Raw genomic sequence first — 25,836 nt, forward strand, 5'->3', positions numbered from 1 at the left:
ATCTGTTCTTGTTCCTGAACTCCACCCATATGGAGATTATCTGGATACTGGCCTGTTTGAACCTCCATTTGCCTCATGGGACATTGGGGCCTTGATGGAGGAATTTGAATTTGATTGGAAAGCCTTTTGCGATTTTTACATCGCAAAAAGCGAAGATGTCTTGAATGATTGTCTCAATTCCGTGTACACTTTGATAGATTCTGATCAGTGTGACAGGTGTTTTGTGGATCCGGTGTTGTATGTGTGGCAGACGATTTTGGATGAGTTGCACACACACCAATCAATTGATTCCAATAAAGAGACATCGTTGTCGGATGATTGTTCCTGCCTTTCTGGGGTAAAGCATGTGAGTCGTGACATTGTGCGATCTGAAATGAGTTGGTGTGCCACTGTGGTTGAGTCCTGTGCGAATCCTGGAGGATTCTCTCCTGACTGCGTGCAGTTTGAATCTGTGCGATCTGATGCCTGTTTCTCGAATGTTCCTGCAGATTGTGATCGGCATGGATGTGCCAGTTTTCTCAAGGATGTGTGGGACCCCTTGTCATTTAGAGACAGATCTTTAAGACCTTCCATCTGTGATCCTGCTATGGGGAAAATTCCTAAATTATGCAGCATCAAAAGTAAAATTAATATGTCTAATAAAGTTTTTCCTGATGTTGTCGCTATTGCTACTGCAAATGCGTCTTTGTCTCACCCTGTTCACGCCTGTAAGGGCCCGTTGCCTGGTGACAGTTGCTCCAGTGTTTCTGTCCTGAACACCTTACAGTCTGCCTCGCAGATTGCGAAGGTTTGCGCTATGGAAGCGTCAGTTTCACAACCTAAAGCGATTTTTGATTCGCAAGTTTTGCGTTCTGACTCCTCGGATTTGACATGGTTAGCCGAATCTAAGAGTGAGACAGCGCTTCGGTTTTGCGAATCTGATGCTGAAGCATCTTTGCTGGGTCCAGAGAAGGTTTCTCTGAGCCTGCCCTGTACCATGAATAACAATATGATGTCCAATCACACTGACATTTGGGAGTCCCTTTCTTGCTTTGAAGAAAGTTCTGACTCTCCACCCTGTACTCTGGATGAGTCAATATTGCCTTGTACAATATCTCCTGCAGTGCCCCTAGAGGCTCGTCTAGGTATTGCTGCTATTCTCACCTGTTTTTCTGAAGTTTTGGAGTTGCAAGCTAGTTTGACTGCTACGCAGAATTCTGGGTGCAGCGAGATTAAAGTTAGGGAGTCAGTGTGTGGTCCAGTAAATATTCCTGTACGTTCCGCTCATGATGATGACATTCAGTCTCAGTTTATGGTGGAACCTTCCCTGGGACATCTGCCCTGTCCACAAAATAAAGTTCCAGTTTTGCCCTGTAACATGGATAGTTTAGAATCCTTCTCAGAAAATTTAAAAGATGACGTTCCTGAAGTTTTGTCTGATGTCCTGGAGACCTCCGAGTTCCTCCCAAAGCTTGCAGAACTTGTAGGAGATGTCTCCTGCCCCCCAAGTCCTTCTGAGGTGTTGCCCACTTCAGTAGGAATTGCTGTTGTGCTGACTACCTTTGCAGCTCTGGTGGAGCTTCACTCATATGTAGTCAATGATGATATTATTGTCACAGAAATTTCTGAATTTGAGTCCGAGTCTTCTTTTGAAAGACCAGTGCCTGTGGCTTCTACTCGTGATGAATTTATGCCCGGTCCTGGTTTTGGTTTTCTCGTGTCGGACTCTGAGGTTGGCAGTTCCCCAACATGTCCTGAGGTTTCTCCTGTGCTGGTGTACCCCAATGTGCTCTGTGACCCAGAAAGCCCAAGTGTGCCTCGGTTACCAGCATACTCAGATGCTTCCTTAGTGGAGACATGCTCTGATATGGCCTGCCTAGTCGCATGCCCAGAAGTGGTCCCGGAAAGTCCTGATCTTGATGGGTATCTGGGTAATTATGAATCCAGGATAATCATTGGTTCCATAGGGGTTCTTGGCGGTTCTCCATGTGAGCCTGGTGAGCGTTCTGGCCTCTTGGGATCTCTGCAGAGCTCCAAAGGGTTTTGGGAGATTCCGGGAGAGATTTTGCTTGATACCCCGGATAGGATCAACAGTGGCCTTTGTCTTGAAAGAGACACTTCGAACAGGTATTGTGGCAGGTATGGTGTCTTCGGACGCTCCTTGAAAGGTGGTGGGTAGGGTCTGGAGGGTGTCGATGGCTTCTTCTCTGGTATTCACAGTCCTGATGGGTGTTACACTGAGACTGGTAGTACTGATGGGCATGTTTCGGTGGCTTCTGCTTCCGATGAGGTCGGTTTCGGGTGGACTGACTCTGGAATTGGACCTTGTCGGGCTGTCCCGACCTTCATGAGTCTTCAGTTAGAGTCTTTTGCTAATAGCAGTTTTGAGGGTCGTCTGGAATTCGACCCTAGAGGGGGGGGGGGTACTGTGAGGATCTTTTGACCACTGTTCAGGTCTGCATTCTGAAGGTCTCTGGAAGAGAGACCTTTTGTCAGTTCTGCAGCTTGCTGCTGCTGCTGAGGAATTTGCATACGTTTATCATGCAAATTGCCTAGCCACATCCATTGTGGGCTGGCTCTATATATACCATGTAATTCCACAGTATCTTGCTGGTCATAAGGATTTATCCCGTGAAACACTCCGGAAAGTGTCAGCCTTGCTCATTGTTTGAAGATTAGCTTAGAGTAATTCCTGGGACTGCACTTAGGCAGGTTTTCCTAGTGCAGTTAGGATTGCATATCTGTTTTGTCTGTCTGTTGCGATTGTCCTGTCCCTGAGGTGGTCGACAGGAAGTCGTTCTGATCTTTGTTCTTGGAGTATAGCTGGAGCAGCGGTTGCTACCAGCTATCTCCTCTATCTGTCTTGCCTGGATCGCACTCGCCTAGCGCTAGTGCTGTGGATCCGTCTGATCTCCATCTCTCTGTCTCCCTGGATCGCACTGGCCTCTTTTCGCTAGTGCTGTGGATCCTATCTCTCGCTTGTCCCTGTTTTCGTGTGTCTGTCTTGTCTGCTACGAACGCTTGCTGGAGGCTCGGTGAGGTAACCGTTAAGCAAGCGCTCGCGTCCTCTGTTTCATGTTTGTCTGTCGGTGGTTAGTTAGGCGTGCTTGTCTCTATTGTGCTTATCACGTGGAGACCGCGCATGAACGCGTGCACTGTTGCGAATGAGTGCGGTGTTCGCGTTTAGTTAGCGTTTGTTATTTTCCTTATCTCCTCATTGTATGATTTGCTGTGCCTTTGCTACTCTCGTGCTCCGCATTGCTGTAGCCTTTTGTGACGTCTGGCGATCACGTTCCTACTTTATATCTGCTGTGGTGTGTGCACCGTCGCGGGTTGGCGACTAGTTTGGTGCACACACACACAATCTGTCTCTGTGCTCACTCTCAATCGCTTCTCTTGCGATTGCGTTTCTTCCCTTCGTACAATTCCTGTCTGGCGTGTGTGGTAGGGCAGAGGAGCTGTTCCTCTGCACTCCACAGCTCCACCTGCCGACAGGAATTTCCCTCTGCAGGTGCATTGCACCTTCTGCTGGGTTCCCGCAAATTACACGCTTGTGGAGGATTTCCGCAGTGTCAGCGCACGTCTTGTGCGCTGATCACTGAGAGAATTCCACAATCGTTACATTTATGTAATTGCCACAGCTCAGATGAACTTCCAGTAGACATTACACATGCCATGCTTAGGTGATTTCTGGACTAGCTACTCTGCATCTTCAAACAGGGTCCTAAAAGTTTAAACGTCTGAAGGAAGGCAGAGAAAACCACTTTTGTCCTTTTCTCTCGGCTCGCAGCCTGGGGGGTAGAAAAGCTGGACCCTCCCGAGAAGCCTTCGCAACCTGTCAGTGTCAGATCAGTGGGACTTGCAGGAGACTGGGGCTGTTTCTATTGGCTTCTGCTCCTGTCAGTCATAGCTTTTCCCTCTCTGCTTCTGTGAGTCAGGACTCCTCTGAACTGTTTCCAGCAGAGGAGAGCTATCGAGTAGGTTACTTGGCTTTACCGCATGCTGTAATCTTGATGAATTGACATTTACTGACATGTGTTGAGGTATGTACTGCACAAGTCGGTAATTTATCTCACTGCTCAGTAATTTCAGTTTTCCATGCGGTAACAGCCTTGATGGATTTCCAAAATGCTCAGAAAAATCAGCTGTTTTCAAGATTACCGAATGTGGTAATGCTTGATGAAGCACATGGACCGTGGTGTCACTGTGACCTGCTGCGCTGCAGTGATGAGGCCAGGCACTGGCAGTGATGTGTTCATCCATAGTGACCAGGTTGTCCCTCGGTGATGTGGTGGCCCCAATGGTGGCCCTGTGCATGTGCACAAATGGCACATGCCTAAGGCCGTCTCTGCTTTCAGTATTACTCCTCCTCAGAGGCCCACCGTGCAGCGACTTAGCCCCACCTCTTGCAGCCGAGTGGTGCAGTGCTTTCTGGTTTTCTGTATATCGTTTATAACAACCCCTATTCAACAAAATAAACAATTTTATATTTTCTCCTACTCTTAAAATTGCTTTTTTTTTTTTAAATACCTTTTATTTTATTTTTTTACATTGTGCAGATTGTTGGCAACATTTTAGCATTGGGATTAGGGATGCTCGTGGATTTGCTCCACTGTCACTCCTAGACAGTTTATATTTCTGTAAACTTGTTTTACAGAATAGATAGGCTGATAGGGGTGTGATTCCACTGGAGGTAACGGCTGACAGATGGAGAAGGGACTATACATTACAAATAACAGAAATTAAACAGCATGTCCTTGCAGTCTGGAATTTCACACAGATGTAAAATTTATTAGCCCCAAAACAATTGTTCATGATGATTTTAGGTGATACTTTGCTAATAATTCCCATAAAGAAATGCTATTAACAATAATAACAATAACATTTCTATAGCGCTTTTCTCCCATAGGACTCAAAGTGCTTAGGCTCTCTCAGATTCAGTAGTTGGTAGTAGGATAAAGTATTCACACAACAAAAGTTATATTTCTACAAATACCAAACTGAACAGGTGGGTTTTCAGTCTGGATTTAAACACGTCCAGAGATGGAGCTGTCCTGATCTGCTGAGGTAAGGAGTTCCATAATGTAGGAGCAGCATGACAAAAGGTCCTTTGACCAAAAGTTTTCAGGTGGACTCTGGGTATGACAAGATTTTTGGAGCCTGTGGATCTGAGAAGAGAATGCGGGGAGTGCTACGCAGCTGAAGCATTTCTTTCAAGTATCCAGGGCCCAGATTAGTGACTTAAAGAGACTCTGTAACAACATTTTGAGCCTTATTTCTTCTATCCTATAAGTTCCTAGATCTGTTCTAATGTGGTCTGGCTTACTGCAGCCTTTCCTAGTTGCACTGTCTCTGTAATAAATCGTATCTTCTTTCCTCTGTCGGGCTTAGGCTGGAATGTGTGGAATGTGCAGCACTGCTTGTGATAGGCAGAAGCTTTACACACCCTTTCCAAGCTCTCCTCTTAGCCTATCACACTCTGGTTAGCAGCCATGTCTTTTGTTTGTAAACACTGCCTAAAACTGGCAATTACAAGCCAGGATTGCAGCAGGGAGTGGAAGAAACAGCACAGAGGGGCCCAGGAAAGCATAATGAATAAAATGGTATGCTTTTTACTGTAAGAATTTTAGAGAACAGATTCTCTTTAAATGTTAGTAGGCCGATTTTGAATAGGATCCTCCATTCTATAGGTAGCCAGTGAAGGAAGTGCAGGACTGGTGTTATGTGGCAGTGGTTGGTTAACAGTCTGGCAACAGTATACTGTATCAGCTGTAGGCGGTACAAGTCCTTTTTTGGAAGGCCTGTTCTGTGTAGAGAGCATTGCAATAGTCCAGTCGGGATGTCATGAAGGCATGAACTGAGGTTGGTAGATCTTCTGGGGGGATGAGGTGCTTGATTTTTGCTATGTTCTTTAGGTGAAAATAGGATGATTTCACCACAGCAGAAATGTGGGTTCTGAACTTTAGATCCCCATCAATTATAACTCCTAGACTATGCACATGCTCAGAGCTGGTTAGATCTGTGCCTCTTATCCCCAGTGGTGATAGTTGTTTTGTTGTCATGCGCTGCCCTCCGATCATAAGGACCTCAGTTTTATCAGTGTATAGTCTCAGCCAGTTGTCACTCATCCATTGCTGTATTTGGCTCTGGCAATGAGACAGTTCTGTCCTGCGGAGAAGTGAGTGGAAGGAATGGAGAGGAACTGTGGAAACCTTCTGCTCTGAGTTACAGCGGGGTCTAGAATAGCGGTTGGCTAAGTAGTATCCCACTTGGTGGATAATTGAAAATAGAAACTGCTGATGTTTCTCTAAATTTCATTGTGGGCAATAAAAGTCTAGCATTTATATGTACAGTAGCTTATAGTAGTGAGGGTGAACTCCTATTACAAAGTGGGCAAAGGCAGCAAGTAACCCTCACTGCAGCTCTGAACTTCAAAAAAATCTTTAGTCCTACTTAGAGTTTTAAAGTGGACATGAACACTTGCACAGGACAAAAGGATAACTGAAGAAATGCACCCTGTGTGTTTTTAGAGAGAACAGCCTAATTCCCACTCATTTCAAGTAATCACAAGTGTAATATGACCCCTAAGCTGGTCAGCGCAGAAATTCGGCAGTTCCCAGCAGACACAGCTAATATGTAAACACAGGATGTTAACCCTTTGTTTGTGTCCATGAAAGCAATAAGTAGACACACTGCAGATTAATTGCGGGAATTCTGTAAGCTGTAACAAGGAAATGTTTTTTCTTTAAAAGTTATGCTGTTGCTTATCTTTTTAGAGCAGAGAGGAAGTTCTGAGTTCAGGTGCACTTTAAGTCTGTATGACAATGAATTCATCATGGAAAGTGTCATTTCAGTCCCAGAAATTGGATACTTATATTGTGTGTGGCTACTCACCATTGCCAACTCACTTGGACTAGTACAACACACCAAAGCCCCCACTCACACTGCATGTCACACTCTCGACCTTATATTCACTAAATACACTGCTATTGCAGACCTTGACATCGCACCCTTTCCACCCTCAGACCATCACCTTCTCACCTTCAACCTCCTCACGGAAGGCACCTCCAAACTACCCGCCCGCCCACCTGGTCGATGGCAGAGAGACCTACGCAAGCTCAACCCTAGCGTCCTTGCTGACCCCCTCCATGCCCTCTCCTCCACTCTCCCCACCCTAACCTGTCCTAATCTTGCTGCAGCTCAGTATCGCCAAACTCTCTCATCAGCCCTAGAGAAAGCTGCTCCACCAATATTTCGCTGCAAACGACCCCCTAACCCCCAGCCCTGGCGCACTACCCATACTCGCAACCTCCAGAGGGAAACACGCGCCACTGAACGGAAATGGAGGAAATCTAGACTTAACCAGGATTTCCTACAGTACAAGACCAACCTGCTGCAGTTCCACACTGCCCTTGCTCATGCGAAGCAGGAATACTTTACCAAGCTCATCGGAGCACAAGCTTCCAACCCCCGGCGTCTCTTTGCCACTTTCAACTCCCTGCTTAAACCCACACCCCAACCCTCCGTTTCCTCCCTATCTGCCACAGATTTAGCCACCCACTTCACCAACAAAATTGTCTATATCCGCCAGGAAATATCCAATCTCAAATCTTCACCTCCCACCCCCTCCCAACCAGCTCCTCCTCCACCCTATCCTCCCCTCACATCCTTCACTCCTACTACCACCGAGGAAGTCATCCACCTACTGCAGACTTCCCATACCACTACTTCCCCCCTTGACCCCATCCCTTCTGATTTACTCCAGCCTCACTTCACGGAATTGGCCCCAGTCCTCACTACCCTGTTCAACCTCTCCCTATCCACAGGCACCTTCCCCTCAGACTTCAAGCAGACCACTGTACTACCCCTGCTCAAGAAACCCTCCCTCGACCCCTCGCTACCCTCCAACTACCGTCCTATCTCCCTCCTCCCCTTTGCCTCAAAACTCCTTGAGCGTCTGGTTCACAAACGCCTGACCCAGTTCCTCAATGCCAACTCACTGCTAGACCCACTGCAATCTGGATTTCGGCCTGCCCACTCAACCGAAACGGCTCTCACCAAAGTGGTCAATGACCTTTCCTTAGCTAAAGCTGAAGGTAAATACTCCATTCTCCTCCTTCTTGACCTTTCAGCAGCTTTTGACACAGTAGATCATCCCCTACTCCTCCAGTCCCTCCAGTCCATGGGCATTCACGATCTTGCCCTGTCCTGGCTTTCATTCTACCTCTCCAACCGTTCCTTCACGACCGCCTTCAATGAGTCCTCATCCACCCCCAACCACCTCTCGGTGGGAGTCCCCCAAGGTTCGGTCCTTGGCCCCCTACTGTTCACCCTATACACATCCTCCATTGGCAAGGTTATCTCCTCCATGGGTTTTAACTATCATCTGTATGCAGATGACACCCAGATCTACCTCCACACCCCTGACATATCCACCACTACCATGGACAAGGTCTCCTCCTGTCTATCAGCCATCTCCTCCTGGATGTCCGCTAGGTTACAGAAACTAAACCTAGACAAAACGGAATTTATGATCTTCCCACCCCGGACATCCATAAACCTCCCAGATGTGCATGTCACTGTTAACCACACTACCATTCACCCTATCTCTCAAGCCCGCTGTCTGGGTGTCACCCTGGACTCCACACTCTCCTTCACTCCCCACATCCAAAACCTCACAAAGTCCTGCAACTTCCACCTTCGTAACATCTGTAAGATTCGCCCTTTCCTGACCTCTGCCACCACCAAACTCCTCATCCATGCCCTCATAATTTCCCGCCTTGACTACTGCAATGCCCTGCTGTCTGGTCTCCCTATGACCCGAACAGCCCCACTGCAGTCCATCATGAATGCAGCAGCCAGAATTATCCACTGCTCCCGTCGCTCCACCATGGCGGATCCCCTCCTTGAATCCCTCCACTGGCTTCCTATCCAGTCCAGAATCAGATTCAAGATACTGTGTCTGACCTACAAATCTGTCCACAAAACCTGTCCAACCTACATTTCCGATCTTACTCAGAGGTACACACCTAGCCGCTCACTCCGCTGAACCCAATGAACTTCGCCTAACCGCCCCCGCATCACCCAGTCCCATGCACGCCTCCAGGACTTCTCAAGAGCTGCTCCAACACTATGGAACTTCCTACCTCCACCCATTAGGGCAGCGCCCTCCTTCAACATCTTCAAGAAAGCCCTCAAAACTCACTTTTTACCTCTGGCTTACTACCCCTCACAAGTGCTCTAAACCCACAGCTGAACTCTGGTGTCCCTACCTCTCCCTTTAGATTGTAAGCCTTTGGGCAGGGTCCTCCTCCTTTTGTGTCCAACCTGATCATGCACCTCCATTACTGTGAACCCATGCTAGGCACCTGAGTGAACCTAACTTGCCTAATCTCCATGCTTCCCTCCAGTGACTGACTAAGCATTACCTTGTACTAATACTGTGCTGCGTGATCTGGTCTTTCTTTTATTCAGGTATTGTCATTTTGCTGTATGTCACCCCTAAATATTGTATGTATCCCTATTTATTGTCCAGCGCTGCGTAATATGTTGGCGCTTTATAAATACAACAAATAAATAAATAAATAAATATATTATGGCCTCAATTCACTAAGCAGTTTAGACTTATCTACTGATGGCTTTAATCTACTGATGGTTTGGTGTAAACCAGCAATCAGTCGCATCAAAAGGGAATTCACTAATAATTACTGAATTTTTTAGACCTGGTCTAAAACATTCGGTAATTAGGTCTAATTACCGTACAAGGTCTAAAGATATGAGTAGCTATGACTGACATCCTTCTCCTCTGACGAGCTCTCCTCTGGATACAATTAAACCCCTGCATAATTCATTCAAAAAGCTCCATCCTCATGTCTAAAATACCTCACAGAAGTACAGTACTTTACCGACAGAAATCAGCTGGTCTAATCTCTGCCAGAAAAGTGGGTGTGATTACTCCTTGTTTACCTTTGGGAATAGTGTAATTAATGAATGTTTTAGACCAGGTCTAAAAACAGGTCTAAAACATTTGATAATTATGAATAATTATTAGTAAATTCCCTTTTGATGCGACTGATTTACACCAAACCATCAGTAGGACTAAAACCATCAGTAGACTTGTCTGAACTGCTCAGTGAATTGAGGCCATAGCCGCTTGTAAAAAAAAATGTCTTTCACCTTCCTGACCCACGCAGCAGCGCCTGCATGGGCAGACTGATACAGCAGTCTGTGGGAGGGATTATACCACACAACTGAAAGAGAGGAGGGGTCACATCTTTCACAATCAGGACAATCCCCTAGCAGTTGAAGACAATAGTTCTGTAAAGCTGGCCGTGGGTCACAAGGGTGAAAAAAGTATTTAGGTTGTATTCATTTTGGAAATCTGCTCTGTTTTGGTGGAGGTGAATTGGCATGCAATTTTGGAGAGCGTCCACACACTTTAACAGAACGGCAGCTTATTTATGAGACCAGACTAAATTCCCCTATCTGAAAGGAAATGTGCAATGTGTACTAATCAAGAGCGGGAGTCCCCGATGTGTTTTCTGTTCTTTCCATGACTGGACAGATAAGAGCTTCAGGGACTGGAAACTCTGTTGCTGTGACATAGTGGCAGCTATCTGTGCTCAAAAGTTCTCTGGAGGCCTAGCGATAGCAGACACAAGAGGCCTGATGCAAGAAAGGCCAAGCAATTTTACCGGTAATAGCGTCACGGGAGCACCACTGTTAAATGAATAGCGCCTCACGCATTCCCGGGATAACATGTGTATTGTTGCTTGCACACAGCAAATTCAGTGGTCTGGCGAGTTAAACTGAAGAATCTCTGATTGTAATCCTGTGGCTTAGTAAATCAAGCCCATAGTCCTAGCACAACTAAAGCTGCTTTTAACAACCTTTTAAAATAAATAATAGCGGAAAAAGAGTAAAAATTGAGTTTCAATAATTGACATAACTATGGAGATACTTCTGCTTAAAGCGGACCCAAACTCTTGCATAGCACACAATGAAAAGTTCTTATTCCACATATGAATACTGTAGAAATCCAATGCACTGAGCTTCATGCGTTTGTTTAGCTACATCAGAGTATAATTAGCCTTATCAGTGGCTGTGAATGAGAGCCTCAGCTTTGCCTGCATAGGAAAAGGCTGAGGCATAACCTTTTCTGTGCTCCCTGTAAATCCAGTTAATACTACAGGTTTGTTTTAGGATTTCCACAAATGGTAATGAAGCCATTTTCCCCCCTAAAGGTTATCATGCTGTGCTAATTTTTTAGAGCAGAGAGGAAGTTCTGAGTTTAGATCCACTTTACTGCACTTGGGAGTTCACTTTTTAAAGGTGCCAATATTGATTATGTCTTTATTGAGGTTTACAGGAAATGAGGGGAGGGGTTAACGCTGCATACATGAATCGCATGAAAATTGCACAGTACTGCGCTTGTTTTTCAATTTTCTTGCAACCCTACAGACTACAACCAAAATGTAATCACAGGAAAACGTCAGCAGACTGTGCAAAACATCGAATCACGTCTGATTGCCACAGTGGGAGAGAGATTCACTGCAATTACAGTAATAATCACTGTATCTGAGGTGATTTTCTTTTTTTAATAAAGATACTAGGATGATTCTGGGAAGAGTAAATGGTTTATTACACACCAAGAAGGTAGGAATTGAACAGGAATTGATGCAAAGCTGTAGTGCTCCAGGATTGACTGTGAGGAGGTGGTCAGACGAAAATAGTAGATAGTCTCTCTTCGAAGCTCCTCCCTCCTCCTGTGGGTGGCAATGAGTTAGAGGGAGGAGTTCAGTCAGTTCCATCCGAGCTGCCTCTGACATTTACACAGAAAGTCTTTTTTTGCTAACCCCAAAAAACAGGTAATAGAAACATTATTGATGAAAAATGTTTTGTAAAACTCAATATTATATGTTGAGCCTAGGGTGATATCACGTTCAGTAAAAACTGCAAGGCAGAACTACTTTCTGTTCCAGGGATTTGCCCTTGAAAATATGATGCAATTGAGTACAAAGAGCATATGGAGAAAGTCACCCACTGTAAGGTGGAAGTCCCTCTCTGTGGACCTTTCAAGCATCATGGTTGGTCCTCTCATTTCATAAATGGATTCAGTGCCCAACAGAGATGCTCAGGACCTCAATACTCAGTTCACTTTGTTTTATTATAATTAATACTGAAAATTTGACACTTTCAGGGTACTCAAGGTACTGTAGGTAACCTCTTATTGTGAAGTTTTTAATTAACATATATTTGGCATATAAGATGCTCTGAAATATAAGATGCACCTAGGTTTAGCGGGCCAAAACCAGGGAAACAATATAATAAACCTGGTGCATCTATGGTCCAGATACGTCTTGTAGATGTTCTGCTTCAATTATTGTGTCCCCCGTGTACCTCATGTGTCTCCCGTGCCCCCCTCCCCGTTCCTCAAGTGTCCCCTTCTGTGACCCATGTGTCCTCTGCCATTCCCCCTGAAGAATGTAAAGCAGCAGCAGCATGGCTCACATAATCCATCTGCTCCAGCGGCGATCAGAGACCTCTCCTCTCCCTCGTGCCTCCCCTAGTGCTGACGTCTGCTGATCCCGTCATCAGCAGAAGCCAGCACTAGGGGAACCGTGAGGGAGAGGTCTGTGATCACCGCTGAAGCAGATGGATTTGTGAGCTGTGCTGCCATTGCTTTACATTATTCAGGGGAAGTAGAGGAGGACACAAGGAAGGAGCAGAGGACACAGGGGGACAATACAGGGAATCCCTAACATCTCTTTGGGTCAGCAGTTCGTAGCGGCAGGTGTTCGTAAGTTGGGGACTCCCTGTATTTGCACATATGATGCAGAGACTTTTTCTCCCCATATGTAAGGTAAATGTCCTGTTCTTTAATTTATCTTAGTGTACTACACAGTTGCTTTAAAGGAGTGTCAGGCAAAAATTAACAAAATAAGCACTACTTACCGGGGGCTTCCTCCAGCCCCAAGCTCCCAGCATGTCCCTCGCCGCAGCTCTCCCCGCAGCCGTTCGCCGGAGCTCTGACCCGGTCCCCGGCGATGACGTCAGAGCGACCTGGAGGTCGCTCTTTACTGCGCCTGCGCGATTGGCGCTGTCAATCACCGCCACGTGGGCCGGAGCGGACTGCGCAGGTGCAGTAGTTCTGCGCCTGCACAGTCCGCTCCGTCCCACGTGGCGGTGATTGACGGCGCCGATCGCGCAGGCGCAGGCGCAGTACAGAGCGACCTCCATTTTTGGTTAAAAAAAAATGCAATTTTTGGGTTACTTCCATATTGTTTTGAGTTATTAGGAAACATTTTGTCCACGCATTTCTTTAAAAGCAGATGAAATTATACTAGCATCATCCAGAGACATCTGCACAGGACTTTATACACCGTCTGCCTTCTCCAGAGTTTCCTGAACGCCACAGACAGTTGCAGCCTGGCGACCCTTCCATTAACCCGGAGGTATAAGTAACATGGAGGAGCAGAGGGAGCAGGCTGGAGCTGCTATGGGAACCAAGTTAATGCCGCAAACCCAAAACTAAGATGGATAGCTGAGCCTCCTGCTAATGGCTGCAAGCTGCAGGACGCTCACACGGTGTACAGTGCAAAACAAACACAAGCTCTGAGCTCATTTGGTGACGGATGGCAGTTTAATAGGTCACCATGCCTTGTAGCTACCATCTGCCACACTTAGGAAGGGGCAAAGAGACACAATTCAGGAATGTAATAGAAAGCTCTGTAGCATGGGACAGCCCTGAGGCCCTGCAGTAGAAACATGACTCTGGCTGCCAGAGGATGGAGAGGAGACAATGCCAAATCATGACATACATATTGCCAGCCACCATCATCAGCTGGAATAGAGGCTTGTAGGGAACGCTGCTTATATTTGTTTGCAAAACACCAATGTTTATACTGTATAAGATTTTTAGAAATCCAGCTTGTCACAATATCTGTTACTTTATCCCCTTTGCCCTGCACAGTAATATCCACTAAAGGGAAAATATAGCAGTGTGTGGTTGTTTTGGCCACGGAGGTTATTGAATTCTGCTTACAATATCAGCAGGCAGCAGCACTAGAGATTAGCCAGCTTTAGGCCTAGTTCTCACAGCCATTCATTCACAATGACGTTGGCTGTCATTTACTGTCGTTTGTGCGATCACTGCATTTTAATGCCCCAATCGCTAAAAAACCTCCATCCATTTCAGACGCCGCATGCAATTGCCATGGTTTTGTAACAAAATGCCGGGATGCGAATGTACGAAATGCAGCGCAACAATTGTAAACGACATATGTGGTGGTAGTTACCTGAACGCTAACTTAGAGATGATGCCCTTGTCCTTGACATGAAAAAGGGGGCTATGCAGGGGGGACTTTTCTGCCCCTCTTGAAGAGTCTCCCTCCTATCATATCATAGTGCATATAGGTTGGTATTGTTCAGGCAGTGGAGCTCCACGCTGGCTAGCTCATCCATACTGGCAATAGCAATCTGAATGGAGGCCAAGAGGTTAAGTTAAGGCTGGGATGATGCTGATTTAACAAGAACAAAAACATTGTAAATTCACAAAAAAGAAAAATTTTACAGAAAGCTCCATTGTAAGATAAGTCATATGTGTAACTACCTGGATAAGCAGGTATTAACCACTTCACCACTGAGGGGTTTTACCCCCTGACCACCAGAGCAATTTTCACCTTTCAGCGCTCCGTCCATTCATTCGTCTATAACTTTATTATTACTTATCCCAATGAAATGAACTATATCTTGTTTTTTCCGCCACCAATTAGGCTTTCTTTAGGTGGGACATTATGCCAAGAATTATTTTATTCTAAATGTGTTTTAATGGGGAAAATAGGAAAAAATGTGGGAAAAAATTATTATTTTCAGTTTTCGGCCATTATAGTTTTTAAATAATGCATGCTACTGTAATTAAAACCCATGAAATTTATTTGCCCATTATTCCCGATTATAAAACCGTTTAAATTATGTCCCTATCACAATGTTTGGCCCCAATATTTTATTTGGAAATAAAGGTGCATTTTTTTCAGTTTTGCGTCCATCCCTAATTACAAGCCCGTAGTTTATAAAGTAACAGTGTTATACCCTCTTGACATAAATATTTAAAAAGTTCAGTCCCCAAGGTAACTATTTATGTTTTTTTTTTATTGTATATATATTTTTTTTTTTTTAAATTACACACACAAAAAAAAATTGGGGAGTGTGGGAGGTAATGAGTTAATTTATTATGTAAAACAATTTATTTGTATGTGTAAAATGCATTAGGGTGTAGTTTACTATTTGGACACAAGATGGCCACAGTGAGTCTGTTTACATGCGACCTGTAAGCGTCCAGAAGGACGCTTACAGGAAGCAGTAGGAGGCTGGAGAATCACAATGATCGCGCTGTTTCTGAAAGAAGCAGCAGATCATTGCGGGGGCTTAGATCAACAAACGGGAATGGATTTTCCCGTTCATTGATCTCCGGGCAAGCGGACGGCGGCGTGCACGAGCGGCGGGTGCGCGCGCACGAGCGGCGGTACCGCGGACAGCGGCGGGAGCGCGGAAGGTACGGATTTCTCCGTCCCTGGTTTTTTAGGAGGGAAAAAAGGGGCGGAGAAATTCGTACCGCCGGGGGTAAAGTGGTTAAGAATAACACTAAATTTCCCCCATTTTTGATGCTTAACAACACCTCGCACAGCTAAAATCACTAATTGTAGAGATATAAAAAGGACAACCGAGAGCCCAATATAGTGTAGTGTGTTAATGTACCCAGGAGTAGAGCGTATGTCAAAAGGAGTAATACTTACAAACCAGGATTACCGCAAAGGCAGCCATTGTGAAGGCTGGAGGGGAGGACAAACCCAACTCCACTCAGATTAAGAAGTCAATCTCTGTAATAAGAAAAGGGTCAACACCCCTCCTCCAAGGGTGGACAAGGAGAAGTAAAAAAATGATGTACCAATGTACCAGAGTCACCAACAAATACATAAAAAATGGTTACAAAAATGGAGTGGTAGACTTACCTCCCTCTTGAAGACAAAAACGTAACCACTTGCCGACCGCCCCCAGCCGATGGGCGGCGGCAAAGACTGGGCCTAAACGACCGCAATATGCCCATCGGTGGAGGCAGGCGTAGTTACGCGGCGATCGCGTCATTCGTGACGCGGTCAGCCGCCGGCGACTGGCTCCGCCCCCCTCGCGCTGTAACCCGCCGGCCGTTTGGAAGCGCCAGCAGGTTACTAGCACCCGGATCGCCGCACATACAGTGTATAATAGGCTTTGTAATGTATACAAAGCCTATTATACTGGCTGCCTCCTGCCCTGGTGGTCCCAGTGTCTGAGGGACCACCAGGGCAGGCTGCAGCCACCCTAGTCTGCACCCAAGCACACTGATTCCCCCCCCCCCTGCCCCCTGATCGCCCACAGCACCCCTCAGACCCCCCAGGCCACTGTTAGCACTCAATCACCCCCCTAATCACCCATCAATCACTCCCTGTCACTATCTGTCAACGCTATTTTTTTTAACCCTAAACTGCCCCCTGCTCCCTCCTGATCACCCCCCACCCCTCAGATTCTCCCCAGACCCCCCCCCCCCCTGTGTACTGTATGCATCTATCCCCCCTGATCACCTGCCAATCACCTGCCAATCACCTGTAAATCACCCATCAATCACCCCCTGTCACTGCCACCCATCAATCAGCCCCTAACCTGCCCCTTGCGGGCAATCTGATCACCCACCCACACCAATAGATCGCCCGCAGATCCGTCATCAGATCACCTCCCAAGTGCAGTGTTTACATCTGTTCTCTACCCTAAACACCCACTAATTACCCATCAATCACCCATCAATCACCCCCTATCACCACCTTTCACTGTTACCCATCAGATCAGACCCTAATCTGCCCCTTGCAGGCACCCAATCACCCACCCACACGCTCAGATTGCCCTCAGACCCCCCCCTTATCATTTCGCCAGTGCAATATTTACATCTGTTCTTCCCTGTAATAACCCACTGATCACCTGTCAATCACCCATCAATCACACCCTGTCACTGCCACCCATCAATCACCCCCTGTCACTGCCACCCATGAATCAGCCCCTAACCTGCCCCTTGCGGGCAATCTGATCACCCACCCACACTAATAGATCGCCCGCAGATCCGACATCAGATCACCTCCCAAGTGCAGTGTTTACATCTGTTCTCTACCCTAAACACCCACTAATTACCCATCAATCACCCCCTATCACCACCTGTCACTGTTACCCATCAGATTAGACCCTAATCTGCCCCTTGCGGGCACCCAATCACCCGCCTACATGCTCAGATTGCCCTCAGACCCCCCCCTTATCAATTCACCAGTGCATTATTTACATCTGTTCTTCCCTGTAATAACCCACTGATCACCTGTCAATCACCTATCAATCACCCATCAATCACCCCCTGTCACTGCCACCCATCAATCACCCCCTGTCACCACCTGTCATCCCCTAGCACAGCACACCTACCCATCAGATCAGACCCTAATTTGCCCCGTGTGGGCTCTTGATCACTCGGCCAAACCCTCAGACCCCCCTCAAACCCCCTTCCGATCACCTCCCCAGTGCATTGATTGCATTTATTTTCCCCTCCAACCACCCCCTGAGACACCCATCAATCACCTCCTGTCACCCCCCTAGCACTCCTTTCCATCAGATCAGGCCCAATACAACCTGTCATCTAAGAGGCCACCCTGCTTATGACCGGTTCCACAAAATTTGCCCCCTCATAGACTACCTGTCATCAAAATTTGCAGATGCTTATACCCCTGAACAGTCATTTTGAGAAATTTGGTTTCCAGACTACTCACGGTTTTGGGCCCGTAAAATGCCAGGGCAGTATAGGAACCCCACAAGTGACCCCATTTTAGAAAAAAGACACCCCAAGGTATTCTGTTAGGTGTACGACGAGTTCATAGAAAATTTTATTTTTTGTCAACAGTTAGCGGAAATTGATTTTTATTGTTTTTTTCACAAAGTGTCATTTTTCACTAACTTGTGACAAAAAAATAAAATCTTCTATGAACTCACCATACACCTAACCTAACCTAATACCTTGGGGTGTCTTCTTTCTAAAATGAGGTCACTTGTGGGGTTCCTATACTGCCCTGGCATTTTAGGGGCCCTAAACCGTGAGGAGTAATCTAGAAAACAAATGCCTCAAAATGACCTGTGAATAGGACGTTGGGCCCCTTAGCGCAGTTAGGGTGCAAAAAAGTGTCACACATGTGGTATCGCCGTACTCAGGAGAAGTAGTATAATGTGTTTTGTGGTGTATTTTTACACATACCCATGCTGGGTGGGAGAAATCTCTCTGTAAATGGACAATTGTGTTTTAAAAAAAATCAAAAATCTGTCATTTACAGAGATATTTCTCCCACCCAGCATGGTTATATGTAAAAATACACCACAAAACACATTATACTACTTCTCCTGAGTACGGCGATACCACATGTGTGACACTTTTTTGCACTCTAACTGCGCTAAGGGGCCCAAAGTCCAATGAGTACCTTTAGGATTTCAAGGGTCATTTTGCGGCATTTGATTTCCAGACTACTCCTCACTAGAGTTGGGCCGAACGGTTCGCCGGCGAACGGGGTTCGCGCGAACTTAGGTGGTTCGCGTGCGGGTACCGCACGCGAACCTTTTGCGGAAGAAGTTCGGTTCGCCCCATAATGCACCTGAGGGTCAACTTTGACCCTCTACATCACAGTCAGCAGGCCCAGTGTAGCCAATTAGGCTACACTAGCCCCTGGAGCCCCACCCCCCCTTATATAAGGCAGGCAGCGGCGGCCATTACGGCCACTCGTGTGCCTGCATTAGTCAGAGTAGGGCGAGCTGCTGCAGACTGTCTCTCAGGGAAAGATTAGTTAGGCTTAACTTCTTCCTGGCTGCATACCTGTTCTGTTCAGTGAGCCCTCAGCCCACTGCATACCTGTACTGTGATCCTGCCACTGCATAGCTGTTCAGTGATCCTGCCACAGCATACCTGTTCTGTTCAGTGAGCCCTCAGCCCACTGCATACCTGTACTGTGATCCTGCCACTGCATAGCTGTTCAGTGATCCTGCCACAGCATACCTGTTCTGTTCAGTGAGCCCTCAGCCCACTGCATACCTGTACTGTGATCCTGCCACTGCATACCTGTTCAGTGATCCTGCCACAGCATACCTGTTCTGTTCAGTGAGCCCTCAGCCCACTGCATACCTGTACTGTGATCCTGCCACTGCATAGCTGTTCAGTGATCCTGCCACAGCATACCTGTTCTGTTCAGTGAGCCCCCAGCCCACTGCATACCTGTACTGTGATCCTGCCACTGCATACCTGTTCAGTGATCCTGCCACAGCATACCTGTTCTGTTCAGTGAGCCCTCAGCCCACTGCATACCTGTACTGTGATCCTGCCACTGCATACCTGTTCAGTGATCCTGCCACAGCATACCTGTTCTGTTCAGTGAGCCCTCAGCCCACTGCATACCTGTACTGTGATCCTGCCACTGCATAGCTGTTCAGTGATCCTGCCACAGCATACCTGTTCTGTTCAGTGAGCCCTCAGCCCACTGCATACCTGTACTGTGATCCTGCCACTGCATACCTGTTCAGTGATCCTGCCACAGCATACCTGTTCTGTTCAGTGAGCCCTCAGCCCACTGCATACCTGTACTGTGATACTGCCACTGCATACCTGTTCAGTGATCCTGCCACAGCATACCTGTTCTGTTCAGTGAGCCCTCAGCCCACTGCATACCTGTACTGTGATCCTGCCACTGCATACCTGTTCAGTGATCCTGCCACAGCATACCTGTTCTGTTCAGTGAGCCCCCAGCCCACTGCATACCTGTACTGTGATCCTGCCACTGCATACCTGTTCAGTGATCCTGCCACAGCATACCTGTTCTGTTCAGTGAGCCCTCAGCCCACTGCATACCTGTACTGTGATCCTGCCACTGCATAGCTGTTCAGTGATCCTGCCACAGCATACCTGTTCTGTTCAGTGAGCCCTCAGCCCACTGCATACCTGTACTGTGATCCTGCCACTGCATACCTGTTCAGTGATCCTGCCACTGTATACCTGTTCTGTGAACCCGCCACTGTATACCTGTTCTGTTCAGTGGACCCGCCACTGTATACCTGTTCTGTGAACCCGCCACTGTATACCTGTTCTGTTCAGTGGACCCGCCACTGTATACCTGTTCTGTGAACCCGCCACTGTATACCTGTTCTGTTCAGTGGACCCGCCACTGTATACCTGTTCTGTGAACCCGCCACTGTATACCTGTTCTGTTCAGTGGACCTGCCACTGTATACCTGTTTAGTGAACACGCCACTGCATACCTGTTGTGTTCAGTGAACCTGCCACTGCATACCTGTTCTGTGAACCCGCCACTGTATACCTGTTCTGTTCAGTGGACCCGCCACTGTATACCTGTTCTGTGAACCCGCCACTGTATACCTGTTCTGTTCAGTGGACCTGCCACTGTATACCTGTTTAGTGAACACGCCACTGCATACCTGTTGTGTTCAGTGAACCTGCCACTGCATACCTGTTCTGTGAACCCGCCACTGTATACCTGTTCTGTTCAGTGGACCCGCCACTGTATACCTGTTCTGTTCAGTGGACCTGCCACTGTATACCTGTTCTGTTCAGTGGACCTGCCACTGTATACCTGTTTAGTGAACACGCCACTGCATACCTGTTGTGTTCAGTGAACCCGCCACTGTATACCTGTACTGTTCAGTGAACCCACCGCATCAGTGCGCATACCTGTGCAGTTAAGTGAACCCACCTACCTACGTGAGTGCACGCAGTGTGATATACCACTCCGTGCATACCCGATATGGACAAAACAGGTAGAGGAAGAGGAAGAGGTAGTGGCAGAGGCAGAGGAAGGCCACCCGGCAGGTCTGCGCGAGGTCGTGTAAATGTAATTTCGTGTGGACCTGGCCCACAGTACAGTGCTCGGAAGAAGGCACGTCCCATCACCTCCCAAGATTGTCAGGACGTGGTTGAGTATTTAGCGACACAGAACACCTCATCTTGCTCAGCCACCAGCGCTACTACTAGCACCACTTCCGCTGCATTTGACACTTCGCAAGAATTATTTAGTGGTGGTGAAATCACTGATGCACAGCCATTGTTACAGCCAGATGAATTTTCACCAGCTCATATGTCTGCGTTACGCGACAACACTATGGATGTAACGTGTAAGGAGGATGAAGGACCTACACATTTGGATTTTTCTGAGGCAAGCGAAGCTGGGCAGGATGATTACGATGATGACGATGATAGGGATCCTCTGTATGTTCCCAATAGAGGAGATGAAGAGGGGGACAGTTCAGAGGGGGAGTCAGAGAGTAGTAGGAGGATAGAAGTTGCTGAAAGAAGCTGGGGCAGCTCTTCGTCAGAAACAGCTGGTGGCAGAGTCCGGCACCATGTATCGCCAGATTCGCCACCTATGTACAGCCAGCCAACTTGCCCTTCAGCATCAGCTGCTGAGGTGCCCACATCCCAGGGTGGCTCAGCGGTGTGGAAATTTTTTAATGTGTGTGCCTCAGATCGGACCAAAGCCATCTGTTCGCTCTGCCAACAAAAATTGAGCCGTGGAAAGGCCAACACTCACGTAGGGACAAGTGCCTTACGAAGGCACCTGCAGAAAAGGCACAAACAGCAATGGGATGGCCACCTGAGCAAAAGCAGCAGCAGCACACAAAAGCAAAGTCACCCTCCTTCTCCTCTTCCTCCTTCAGGTGCATCATCTGCTTATGCCGCTCTCTCCCTTGCACCTTCACAGGCACCCTCCTCCACTCCGCCTCTGCCCTTGAGCGGTTCCTGCTCCTCTGCCCACAGCAGCAGTCAGGTGTCCGTGAAGGAAATGTTTGAGCGGAAGAAGCCACTTTTGGCCAGTCACCCCCTTGCCCGGCGTCTGACAGCTGGCGTGGCGGAACTGTTAGCTCGCCAGCTGTTACCATACCGGCTGGTGGACTCTGAGGCCTTCCGTAAATTTGTGGCCATCGGAACACCGCAGTGGAAGATGCCAGGCCGCACTTATTTTTCCAGAAAGGCCATACCCCAACTGCACCGTGAAGTTGAGAGGCAAGTGGTGTCATCTCTTGCGAAGAGCGTTGGGTCAAGGGTACACCTGACCACGGATGCCTGGTCTGCCAAGCACGGGCAGGGCCGCTACATTACCTACACAGCCCATTGGGTGAACCTGGTGGTGAACGATGGCAAGCAGAAAGCGGCGGACCAAATTGTGACACCTCCACGGCTTGCAGGCAGGCCTCCTGCCACCTCCTCTCCTCCTGCTACATGCTCTTCGCTGTCCTCCTCCTCCTCCTTGGCTGAGTGGCAGTTCTCCTCTCCAGCTACACAGCCCCAGCTCCGCAGGGCCTATGCTGCATGCCAGGTACGACGGTGTCACGCCATCTTAGACATGGCTTGTCTCAAAGCGGAGAGTCACACTGGAGCAGCTCTCCTGGCTGCTCTTAAGAAACAGGTGGATGAGTGGCTGACCCCGCACCACCTGGAGATAGGCAACGTGGTGTGCGACAACGGCAGCAATCTGCTTGCCGCTTTGCATATGGGGAAGCTGACACACATACCCTGCATGGCACATGTCATGAATCTGGTGGTTCAAAGATTTGTGGCAAAGTACCCTGGCTTAGCGGATGTCCTGAAGCAGGCCAGGAAGTTCTGTGGGCATTTGAGGCGCTCTTACACAGCCATGGCACGATTTGCAGAAATTCAGCGTAAAAACAACATGCCGGTGAGACGCCTCATTTGCGATAGCCCCACTCGCTGGAACTCGACCCTCCTCATGTTCTCCCGCCTGCTAGAACAGAAGAAAGCCGTCACCCAGTACCTCTACAACTGGAGTAGAACGAAACAGTCTGGGAAGATGGGGATGTTCTGGCCCGACAACTGGACAATGATGAAAAATGCATGCAGGCTCATGCGGCCGTTTGAGGAGGTGACCAACCTGGTGAGCCGCAGTGAGGGCACCATCAGCGACTTAATTCCCTACGCGTACTTCTTGGAGCGTGCTGTGCGTAGAGTGGCGGATGAAGCTGCGAATGAGCGTGACCAGGAACCGTTACGGCAGGAACAGGCATGGGACCAATTTTCATCAGACCCAGCTGTTTCCTCAACACCTGCGGCAGCACAGAGGGGGGAGGAGGAGGAAGAAGAGAGGTCATGTGCAGAAGATGAGTCAGACTCAGAGGATGATGAGCAAGGTGTTTCTTTGGGGGAGGAGGAGGAGGAGGAGGGGACAGCGGCAGGAGAACAACCGCAGCAGGCGTCGCAGGGGGCTTGTGCTGCGCAACCTTCCCGTGGTATTGTTCGCGGCTGGGGGGAGGAGGTTGACTTACCTGACGTCACTGAGGAAGAGCAAGAGGAGATGGAGGGTACTGGATCCGACTTTGTGCAGATGTCGTCTTTTATGCTGTCCTGCCTGTTGAGGGACCCCCGTATAAAAAACCTCAAGGGGAATGAGCTGTACTGGGTGGCCACACTACTAGACCCTCGGTACAGGCACAAAGTGGCGGACCTGTTACCAACTCACCGGAAGGTGGAAAGGATGCAGCACATGCAGAACCAGCTGTCAACTATGCTTTACAATGCCTTTAAGGGTGATGTGACGGCACAACGCCAGCAAGGTACCACTGCCACTAATCCTCCTCCCGTGTCCACGCAGTCAAAGACAGGACGCTCCAGCGATCTCATGGTGATGTCGGACATGCGGACGTTCTTTAGTCCAACGCCTCGCCGTAGCCCTTCCGGATCCACCCTCCACCAACGCCTGGAACGGCAGGTAGCCGACTACCTGGCCTTAAGTGTGGATGTAGACACTGCTGTGAACAGCGATGAGGAACCCTTGAACTACTGGGTGCGCAGGCTTGACCTGTGGCCAGAGCTGTCCCAATTTGCCATCCAACTTCTCTCCTGCCCTGCCGCAAGCGTCCTCTCAGAAAGGACCTTCAGCGCAGCTGGAGGCATTGTCACAGAGAAGAGAAGTCGCCTAAGTCACAAAAGTGTTAAGTACCTCACCTTTATAAAAATGAATGAGGCATGGATCCCGGAGGGCTGCTGCCCGCCCCAAGACTAAGTCAGTCCCCGCACATACAGCATCTCTGCCTGCACGCCGTGTGACTGGCTGCCTGGTCTGCCCCAAGAAGACTAAGTCGCTCCCAGTCCCTCCACACAGCATGTCTGCCTGCAGGCCGCTTCACTACCTTCTCCGCCACCACCAACAGGGTCCGGGACTCCAGGCGGATTGCTGAATTTTTTAGGCCGCTGCTAGCAGCGGCCGCTGTAATAATTTTTCGGGTGCGTGTACATGACTGCCTAATTTTTCTGGCTGCACTGCGGGCAGCTGCAACAACAAAAGAAAAGGCATGAACATGCGCCCATTCCCCTTCGTGATCATTACCTTGCCGTGGTGAAGGGGCTTGCGTATCACAATGGAGCAATGACCGGCGCCTAGATGAGTGTCTCGGGGGGCACACCCACGATAATAAGGTCGTTGCCTCATTGTGGTCAGACCAAATTTGATCAGCTGGACAGTCACTGTTCTGTCATTCAGCTACATCAGCCAGGTGACTGACCATATGGGCTGTAAAGCCACCAAAACCTGCACTCTCGCCATGGTGCGCACCAGTCCAGCACGGCCGTCACTACACAAACAGCTGTTTGCGGTGCGTTACACGATGAGTTTGGTGCGTCAGTGTGAAGCAGTACCTTAATTACACTACCTGATTGATGTATACACATGCAAGATGTTTGAAAGCACTTTAGGCCTGTCATTTAACATTCAATGTGATTTCTGCCCTTAAAACGCTGCTTTGCGTCAAATCCAGATTTTTCCCGGGGACTTTTGGCATGTATCCCACTCCGCCATCCCCCCCTCCAGGTGTTAGACCCCTTGAAACATCTTTTCCATCACTTTTGTGGCCAGCATAATTAATTTTTTTTTTCAAAGTTCGCATCCCCATTGAAGTCTATTGCGGTTCGCGAACTTTAACGCGAACCGAACCTTTCGCGAAAGTTCGCGAACCCGGTTCGCGAACCGAAAATCGGAGGTTCGGCCCAACTGAGTCCTCACGGTTTAGGGCCCCTAAAATGCCAGGGCAGTATAGGAACCCCACAAGTGACCCCATTTTAGAAATAAGACACCCCAAGGTATTCTGTTAGGTGTATGATGAGTTCATAGAAGATTTTATTTTTTGTCACAAGTTAGCGGAAATTGATTTGTATTGGTTTTTTTCTCACAAAGTGTCTTTTTCCGCTGACTTGTGACAAAAAAAAAATCTTCTATGAACTCACCATACTCCTAACAGAATACCTTGGGGTGTCTTCTTTCTAAAATGGGGTCACTTGTATGGTTCCTATACTGCCCTGGCATTTTAGGGGCCCTAAACCGTGAGGAGTAGTCTAGAATCCAAATGCCTCAAAATGACCTGTGAATAGGACGTTAGGCTCCTTAGCGCACCTAGGCTGCAAAAAAGTGTCACACATGTGGTATCGCCGTACTCAGGAGAAGTAGTATAATGTGTTTTGGGGTGTATTTTTATACATACCCATGCTGGGTGGGAGAAATCTCTCTGTAAATGGACAATTGTGTGTAAAAAAATCAAACAATTGTCATTTACAGAGATATTTCTCCCACTCAGCATCTGTATGTGTAAAAATACACCACAAAACACATTATACTACTTCTCCTGAGTACGGCGGTACCACATGTGTGGCACTTTTTTGCACCCTAAGTGCGCTAAGGGGCCCAAAGTCCAATGAGTACCTTTAGGATTTCACAGGTCATTTTGCGACATTTGGTTTCA

Source organism: Hyperolius riggenbachi, chromosome 7 (assembly GCF_040937935.1).
Source record: "Hyperolius riggenbachi isolate aHypRig1 chromosome 7, aHypRig1.pri, whole genome shotgun sequence".
NCBI classification, from domain to species: domain Eukaryota; kingdom Metazoa; phylum Chordata; class Amphibia; order Anura; family Hyperoliidae; genus Hyperolius; species Hyperolius riggenbachi.